Below are 9,797 nucleotides of genomic sequence, written 5' to 3' on the forward strand. Positions count from 1 at the left end.
TGAATTAGAAAAGGGGGTAAGACCACGTTTTGTATGTCCCTACCCTTTGACGCCTGAGGCTGAAGAGGGCGTAAGTGAAATGGTTCAGGGACTGCTGCGGGCTGGGCTTATAGAACCCACTATTTCCCAATGGAATTCCCCTTTATGGTCCATGTGAAAGGCTAGTGGAAAGTGGAGAATGGTAATTGATTATCAGGAGGTAAATAAAAGGACAAAAAACTGGGCCCTGTGGTCAGCACCCTTCCTGAAATGTGGGATGCGGCGCAAAGGGCAGGCGTTTCCCACTTTACTGTAATCAACATCTCAAACTGTTTCTGGGCAATTCCAGTGCAGTAAAGCGACCGAGACATGTTCGCTTTTATGTTCAGAAGAAAATAGTACCGGCCTCTGCGTCTGCCCCAGGGCTGGTGCAATTCGTCGATACTAGCACACCAACAAGTGTGTAAGGCACTTGACTCCCTGCCGCATGTTCAAAGCTATGTGGATGACATTTTAATTTGGGCAAACACACCCAGGGAATGCGCTGATATCTCCCACCAGGTACTACAGGCTCTAGGGATGGCAGGGTTTTGGGTAAATAAAAGGAAGGTTCAATGGGTGCAGCACTCAGTAAGGTACCTGGGTATGCAATTGTTTGCCTGAGGCTTGGGAATTCTAGAACAAACTAAAGAAGCATTAGCCCAACTCCCTCCACCCCACACTCAGAAAGAACTGCAGGCCAATTGGGATTGATGGGATGGTGCCAGGCAGAGGTACCTGACTTTGCAAGCCTGGCACGACCCCTCTATCGGGCGCTAAAGGTCAAGGGTGACCCGTGGGCATGGGGAGAAGAGGAAGAAGGGATTCACCAAGAAATGCTGCGGGTTATATTAGACAGCCCACCCCTACTCCCTCCGGACCCCAGCACGCCCAATCAAATCGATCCCTTATTGGAAAAAGGCTGGATGGCTCTTGAAAGGCAGACCTGTTTGGGGAATGGAAATCTGGCAACGTATTTGGGAGATGAGTGGCCAAATTAGGGTGGCCATCCGGCATGTGGCTAGACATCAAGGGGATGGTTCTCCAGAAGCGATTGCGAATGCCAAGGCGGACTCGCTGATGTGCCTTTCTCGCATCAACTCTCTGGAGACAGCACGGGCAGTCCATGCATTTGCCCATGAAGGGGGGAAAGGGATGTGGAGGAGACTTGAGAGCAGGAGGGCTATGGAAGTGAAGGTGCGACAGGCCCTGGAGGAATGTCCGGCTTGCAGCACTCACCGACGATCCCCATACCCAGGGAGGGGGCAGGTAGACGTTTGAGCCCTAGAGCTGGGAGAGGAGTGGCAAATGGATTTCATAGGGCCCTTAAAAATGAGTGAAGGGAAAAGATATATATTAGTAGCTGTGGATGTAGCCACAGACTGGCCAGAAGTATGGCCTACTACGGAGGCCACTGGGAAAATGGTGGTTCAAGCCTGGAAGGAAATAGAGGCCTGTTTTGGGAAACCATGCTGTTTAAAGACTGATAATGGGTCCCATTTTAAAAACACGGTAGTGGGACGATGGTGCAAGAACGCCAGGGTAGAACATCAGTTTAGCATTCCTTATCATCTGCAAGGCCAGGGAAGGTTGAGCGTTTGAACCAGGAGTTAAAGAGGAAACTGGAAGTAGCACAAGAGGTTTTTGGAAAGGAATGGGTCTGGCAGATTCCTTGGGTATTAAGGCCTTGCGAATGCAAGGGGAAGAATGGGGAACTAGCCCTTTTGCCCAGATCATGGGCCAGCCCCCGCGTTTCCAGTGGGAGGAGGAGGTGGAGTTGGGTCTAGAACAAGGAGATAAGACTTGATCCCTCCAACCCCCTTTAGGAGCAAAAATAAAGTTTACTTCCTGACCAGGTCAGAGAAGAGAGCAAGAGGGTTTGGTCTTGGCTTGGGGGCAGGACAACATGGTGTTGGTAGGGACCCCTACAAGTAAATATTGGGTCCCTGTTAATTGAACAGCTGTCTGCCAGGAAACACCATGAGAGCCTGGGTGCTGCTGCTGCTGAGATTAAATTGGAGTTGGGGGCGCACTTGAGCTACCTGGCTGGTGGAAATCAATCTCCCGTGTGCTGCCTCTTAAGGTTACATGGCCCAATGCTTCTTGCCCCCCTATGGCCCACCAAGGGTATGTGTCTGAAGTGTTTCTGTTACATGCCTGGAATTCCAGTGACTGCCAAACCTGGCAGCTGGCGGATACTACCAGCAGTCCGTATGGAGTGCATTGGTGTGTATGAATCAACCCAACGAAATTGAAGGGAGCACAGCTGTGGGGTGTCACCCACCGTGGAGTGCACATATCGGATCCAAAGGAGAACGTTACGTTCCACTACAAGGTGACTGTAGCCCCGGGTACCAATTGGACTCTATTGGCCAACGATGACGAATACATCACTGAGATTGAGGAGCACCAAATTCACGGAGCGGAAGGCATGATCATGCTGTGCATAATGGACTTCAAATAGACTTTGTGCTTGTATTTTCTAATATTGTGGGATTGCTAGATTGTGAGCCAGGAAGGCATCCCATCCCTGCAGAGGTATGGGAGGCCTTGTGTGGACAGGCAGAATTTCCCCATTTTAATTTAGGATGAATGCAAGGGTTGCGAAACAGAGGGAAAATCTCCTTCTGGATTTTGGTGGGTCCCACCTACCCAGAAAAGATTCCCACAGTTTTGGGAACTAGGGTCCCAGAAAATTTTGTTGTATTCCCCTCACTGTTCTTAGAAAGATTTGTAGTCTTGCAATGGGAAATTAATGTCACCAGGACACATCCGTGGTGCCGCAAATGGGCAGAACCCATTCTATTGGCCTGGCTAGGAAATCCAGGATTGCATAGGAAATTTCGTAGAGATGCAGCACCGTTCTGGGTTCAGTGGGAAGTGCCAGAGTGGTGCTTAACCAAATGGATATAGAGGTAGTGTGAAACAAGCTTGCTAGGATGGGACAACTCACCCGCCAAGCTTTAGAGGGTCAAATTCTGGCTAATGCAGAATATCAAGAGAATCATGTTGAAACGATAACAGTGGCAGTGCAACCACTCAAGCAACTACATGCCATTATGCATTCAGTGTTAGAAGGGATGTGAGACTTAGCCAATGAAACAGGTTCCGCCATATCTTGTGTAACTATGCAAACCTTCATATTACACCAATATAAAAGACAGGCGCTTTGGATCAAGTCAGGGGATCCAGCAGTCATATCAAATTTCTATGTAGAATGGTGTTCTGAATGTAAACCCCTCTTTGCGAAGGTCATCTCCTCTGGGATTAACAAGCCCTTGAGAAGATATATTCATGTAAGATTGGTGGGGGTGGAGACCAGAACCTGGCCCCTCTGTGACTATGTCCGAATCCCTATAGTGTTGGCGGGGAGCGTTTGGGCCCCCAAGTCCCCTGCTAAATGGGTGACTTAGACAGGAGAGCTCCTAGACCCCAGAGGGTACGAACAATGGGGCCATCATGAATGGATGTGCCATCACGAAAATTTCCTAATGGACCCTTGTCGTCTACATCAGGATAGTGTGGGCGATTGTGTGTTAGATGGAATCTTTAACCAAACCACTGTAGTAGTGAACAATGCCATTGGGTGTCTACGTGTTGCTTCAGTGACCCTGGTAACTTGGAACAAAGGGAATGTCTCCCAGGCCCCTGTTAGAGAGTGCCGTTGCAATGCTACCACTGTAGATAGTGGAGGACATATTTATGCGCAACCTACCTATTGGAGGAAATTGGAGGAATTAGAGAAGATAATTAGCAGTTCTGCTACTGCTTTGAATAAGGAAAAACAGGCAAGCCTACATATAATACATCAGAAGGGAAAACTTTTAAAGTTAACTGCTGAGTTAGAATCAGTGTCTGGACACCATTGGTATGATATTTTCTTAGGTTATAGCCCCACCTGGACTGGGTTGATGAACTTTGCGCTACATCCAGTAGTTATCATTTTGCAGTGTGCATTGCTATCTTATGCTGCCTTATGTGTATGATTACCTGCTATGCCAGAAGATTATATGGGCGAGTGCAAGGCCTGATGGACGATGTTGATGGCTATGTAACCCTACATAATTTTGATAGGCATGAGTACATGCAGATGCAACCAGTCAGGGAGGGATTGTAAGGCCCGTCGCAAAAAGGGTTCTGGGAGGAGGCTAAGCTGGCATCCCAGAGAGCCATGGGATAATGAACTAATGCATCTGCTGTTCTTTAGGTAAGATTAGAAAGAGGAACTGCTCTTACCTGACCCAATGGCTCTGGAAAGCGGAACAGCTCTTGCCTGACCCAACGGGGGAACTTCAAAATAACTGCAGCATGAAACAATAGCTTTGCTCTAAGCCATAAAAGGTAATAAGGCTAGAAGGTACTTTGATTGGAGAACCCAAAGAGATAGGAAGTGGGAGTGAAAGTATAAAAGTCATGAGAACTAGGCCCCTGGTGGAATCACTTTGGGGAAGGACAAGGCTAAGGACCCGATAAAGGAGACCATCTCGCCACCCTGGACGCAGGGTGGGGTTCCCGAGACAAGTCAGGTAATGACTTATGACAGGGTGGGGAGTGCCTTTCCTCCAGCCCAACGCGCTAGCGGTTTTGTAAGCTCTTGTATTGAGTTGCTGCCATTAGACCATTTTGCTGTTACTTGCAATAAAAGTTATATTTGTTGCTTTGACCTTGGCATGTGACCTGTGGGTTACTCACCTTCCCCACTCAGAAGGGAGGGAGCCCTGACAAGTCTATGGCCAAATTACCAAATCTTTGAATCGGTGCCAAATCTTTCGAAGCCAATTCGGCCGAATCAATTCGGGACAGTGACCCAAATCTCTGAATTGAATCATTGTGCTACGAATCAGCCAAATTTGAATCTGAATCTCAATCAAATACTTCCCTATTTGCACAGGCCTATTGTGTGCATTTCCAAAAACATATTTTCAAATTTAAACTTTATTTTGAACCTGACTGTAAGAGGTTGGTGGTGTGCCATCTGAAATTGGGTTCTCTCTCTGCTGGAATAGTAGTGTTCTGTCCTTCGAAAAATCTCCTGCCACTCCTTGATGTTAGAGAGAGAGGTGCCAAACACTTTTGGGAGAAGGAGGTGGGCTTATCTTTGCAGCGCTCCACCATCCTCATACCCTACCCTAACCATACCAGATGTTCTGGGCCTGTTGTTGCTTGTCTACTGGACTGAGTGTCCGGTCTTAGTTCTATGGACTCCTTCGTCGAGGTTCCTCTTCTAAGTTGGCTGCTTGCCCCGTTCTTCCCTGTACAGGTCCCAAGACAGCCACCTCTTAGTTCTAATCCTGCCCTTACCTTCAGGGTCGGGACAGACTTATTCCTCCTTGGGTTGTAATCTCATTCTTATCTCTTTTCTCCTCTCGGATCCCAAAGCGGTTATCTCCACCTCTTGGGACTGGACTCAACAACAGAGCAGTCTCCTCTTCCTTTTAGCTGGCTCTCGCCAGGTAAGTCAGGGGACTGGGGCTTTCCTCCAAACCCCGGGGTCAGTTCCTTCTCCCGTTGTCTCTTGCCATCTTCTCTATTTTTGCCTTGCTCCCCCTTTCTCTGAACCAACCCTGGATGCTCACTGGGCATCACTTTAAATTCCTTTTCCCACCAGCTGTGTCCCCTGTGGCAGCATCTGATTCACTGCTTTATTGACTCAGCTGTTTTTCTCTTAAGTTTTTTGCCACGGCTTTTTTCTTCTTCTGCTGCTGCACCATTCTCCCTGTCCCAGGCTCGAACTCCGGTAGCTGGGCTTGCTGCGGCAGCCTCTGAACTGCCACGGCCCCAGCTGGTTCCCTTAATTAGTCAGGGTGCAGCATCTTTCCTTCCTTGGCTCAGCACAGTTTCTTCGGCATCTCCGGGTAAGTTTATTTTCTTTGTATTCGTCCTCATGTTCCTGTAGCAGGGTACTTCAGCCACCCTGTCACATGGACCCTTTTATGGAAAAATCTAACCAAAGAGAGCTAACCATGTGGAGATTTCAGTTACATTTTCCTTTCTCTGCAAAAAAATGTTTGCTGATTGTTAACTAACAAGCAGGTTTACCCCAGATATGGAACTGTTGCATATCCTACCCATAAGCCTCACTGGATCTTCAGAAATGTCAAAAGATCACAGGGGAATCAGGAGGAGATCAGGACAATGTGTGAAAAAGCATTGTAGGATTGTATCTCAACACTGGATCTATGCCCCTGAAAAACCCCAAGGTCTCTGGCAGTATGACTGTAATGGAAGTGTGGAATTCTTGTGTGACAGTTTTGGAACTGCTTTGTCATAATTTAAGAATATGGCTTGTTGACCTAATTCCAGACCAACCCCTAATGAGTTAAACCCAGGTATCCACACAGAAAGCATCCCAATAACCAGGCCAACATACCGTATTCATAAATTATCACAGGGCAGCTCCAAATCCATCACATCCAGTTTCTCTTCTAACAAATAAAAGACCAGAAATAGCTTTCTGCAGCAGTGCAAGTAACTCTGTTGGGTATTAGACTCATTTCAAGAAACTCAGGAATTATCCAGTGGGGGTCACAGCTTCCACTGTTATATTTCAGTAATCTCAAGAATTATACAGTAGGGGGTATCACTGGAGCTCCCATGGATTCTAAATTCAGTAATAATTGAGTGTTTAGCTCCCTACCTGCCTAAGCACCTCTCTTACCCTTCTCTTTTCCTTTCATGGGGAATTCAAACCAATGCCTTTTTTTAAAGCTGGTTCTATATTTAAAGAGGTTCACTATGCTTACTATACTTGCATATTCACTATACTTACCTCCATCAGATGTCTCCTACCTTCCCAATTAGTTTCATCTACTCCTAATCCCTGAGTAGAAAAAGAAAACTCCATAGTTAAAATATCACCACCCTTGCTTTACTAAATCAGAATTGCATTTGTAGTACAAATTAGCCAGTAGCTAAAATGTTCCCATTTTAAGAAAACTTTATTTTGTCAGCAGTTCAGAGTCTCCTTCTCATGTCTCAGGCTTCATCTACATTGTTCAACTGAACAGTACCTGACAAGGAGTGTATCTGAGGTGACTCGTATTTGTAAGATACCTTACACAACATTCTTTTATTGCTCAGTGGTAGAGCAGGGGAATGTAGGACAAATGTGTCACAGTCCTGGCTATGTTCCACATGGAGACAGTCCCAAGATAGTGACCCAACATTTTGAAGCTGTGTACTTCCAAGCCACCCACATCCAAACAGGTAGATAGATACTCACTCTAGCTCCGAGTCTTTAGTGAATATTCCTGTATCTGAAATACTTCCTTTGGACATGGGACTTCACAGTACAACAGCTCAAGTTCAAAGACCAGTGCTGAGACTTCCCATTCACAGATGCGTACTCCTCTAGAATTCTCCAGCTCAGCCACTTATGTACCCTACATAGTTAACACAGGAAACACAAGCTTTGCATAGAAACTACTTAAACACACATATTCTAATCTTAACTAGCATAGACAGTTACAGGTCTGTGTAAAACAATAAATCCCTTGATGCAATGCTGCCTCAGAAACCCAATCACTCCTAAATATCTTTGGGTGTGTGGCCAGTACCCTTGAGGGGGTAAGCAAAAACCCCTCCCATACCTGCTTCACCAGTGGTGTCTTTGTTTCTGGCCACTGGTTCCCTGGCTGTAAGACCATTTCATTTTAAAAAGCAATATGTGACAGATTTGGTGTTTCCATTTTTCTGTTGAGGATTTCCCATGCTCTGACCCGCTTTAGGTTGGCGGAGTCAATAAAAGTCAGGAGCTCTGCTGGTAGCCACTCCATTGTCCCACCACAGTAGGACTATTCTGTGTTTTTCGTCTTGTCATAGTCGTGCGTGAACTTTTCCAATTGCCTGTTCTTATTACAAAATAGAGGTTCTAATTCAAAACCAATATTACAAATATAACTATTTCCCAACACAATGAGAACTTGTAAGTTGACAGACTTCTTCCTCCTACTGTCATAAAGTGTACATGCAGGATCTTGAAGCACTTTTGTATAATATGAGGATAATTATATGATAACTATATAAGGAGCAGCAAGACATAGTTTCTGTCAAGAGAAGATAGAGCTGAGGGACAAATCTCCTAAGCTGCACATGAATCCAAGGAGAGACATTAGTTTAGGGAGCCTAAATCCCAGTTTCTTATATGGAAACGAGCAAGCCATACTCCTACCATGAATGAAAAACAAGAGAGGAAAATTTGCCAGTTGAAATTTGCAGAACTTCTATTCGTTTACCTTCTCGTAGCCAGTGATGGCAGAGGATGGCCTAGTTCTCCAGAATTCCTGAATGCAAGTAAGTGTGTAGACAATGCGCCATGTTTTCTTGCATACCACACACCCCCAAATCAGAAACGCGCCTTGCTTTTAGCAAGGTAGAATGAAAAAAATGATTTTTCCAGGTGTTGGCTGCACCAGAATGTAGTATGCAAGAAAATAACACCTATAGAACAGGGGTTGTCAATGTTTTTGGGCAAAGTGCCAAAAACACCCGCAACCTCAATATGTAGATGTTGACATGCCAGGGGTGGATGGCAGAGGAACCAGAGGGGATGTTAGTGTGGCAGAGGTGGATGGTGGGGGAACCATAAGTGGCCTGATCCATTTTGTGACAGCGCAGCCCTGGCCCCTTCCTGCCATCTGCCCTGAGGCATGCGTGCCAAGCAAAATGCCTTTGCATGCCACATTGGCACCTATGCCAGGGGTTGCCTACCCGTGGTATAGAACAATCAACAATTAAGTCAATTGACTCCCTCAACTGTCTGAGTAGAAATAGCAGTGCTCATGTCTGGTGGAACAGGAATCAAAGCAGGGTGCTTCTATCCTACCCATCCAGAAAGAGCACACACCAACTGCTGAAACTTCCTTAGCCTGATGAAGGGTTTTTGAACCTGAAAGCTTGCTTAATAACTTTTCTTCATCTATTTGGGTTGGTCTAATAAAAGATATCAAATTCACTCAAGAAACCTTGTCTGCCTATGTCCTTAGACCAACATGGCTACAACCTAAACCCCTGTTTTATACAAACATTTTGACTTGTCCATCTATTGATCTGTTTTATTTTGAATTTAATTTTGAATTTGTAATCTTAGCATTACATTAATGGATATATATTTGTTTAAATTTTAACCAACTTTGGATCAATGGAGTTTTGCAGTTGTATGGTTAAAACTTGCTCATTTTACTCACACATGTATTCTCCTATTGCAGTCAAATGACACATGTGAGTAAAGCAAGCAGGGTTTGGCTTTAACATTGCAGAACTCGATAAACTGAGACAAGCTGAAACAGTCCCAGAAATCCTGCCTCTCGTTCTATGGATCTGCATACTTATGATTTTCTAACGCTTCATAGATTTGTATATAATCTGTACATATAGGACAAATCCAACTGCAGCAGTACAGAGTTGTGCAATGCAGCACTCTGCATTCGTTTTCTTCCAAGATGTGCAACTTCATAATCCTGCAGGCAACATGGAGCTGACTGAAAAACTATACTTAAAAAAAAATGTCCTCAAGTAATCTTTTAATACCTTACACTTTCATTAATTTTACAATATTTTTAATACATGATGTGACTTTTCAATCAGTGCTTGAAGCAGGATGCACCAGCTATTATGGTACTAATCTGGAGAAAAGGAGACCCAGGTTTAGTTCTTTGCTCTGCCACAGACTTCTTGTGTTACCTCGGGCAAATCACTTTGAACAAGCTAGCTCTGGTAGCAGAAGCAGTAAAGACGCATTAACCTATGCGGACAATACCTTTCCTATTTTGTTTCTTTAC

The 9,797-nt window shown here is 45.3% G+C and overlaps 1 pseudogene; it reads left to right on the forward strand.

The window, feature by feature from the left end:
* The first annotated feature begins 4,000 nt into the window (after nucleotides 1-4,000).
* On the forward strand, nucleotides 4,001-9,232 carry LOC112549571 (annotated as a pseudogene).
* The last annotated feature ends 565 nt before the right edge of the window (nucleotides 9,233-9,797 follow it).

This window comes from Alligator sinensis, unplaced genomic scaffold (assembly GCF_000455745.1).
Source record: "Alligator sinensis unplaced genomic scaffold, ASM45574v1 scaffold74_2, whole genome shotgun sequence".
NCBI classification, from domain to species: Eukaryota; Metazoa; Chordata; order Crocodylia; family Alligatoridae; genus Alligator; species Alligator sinensis.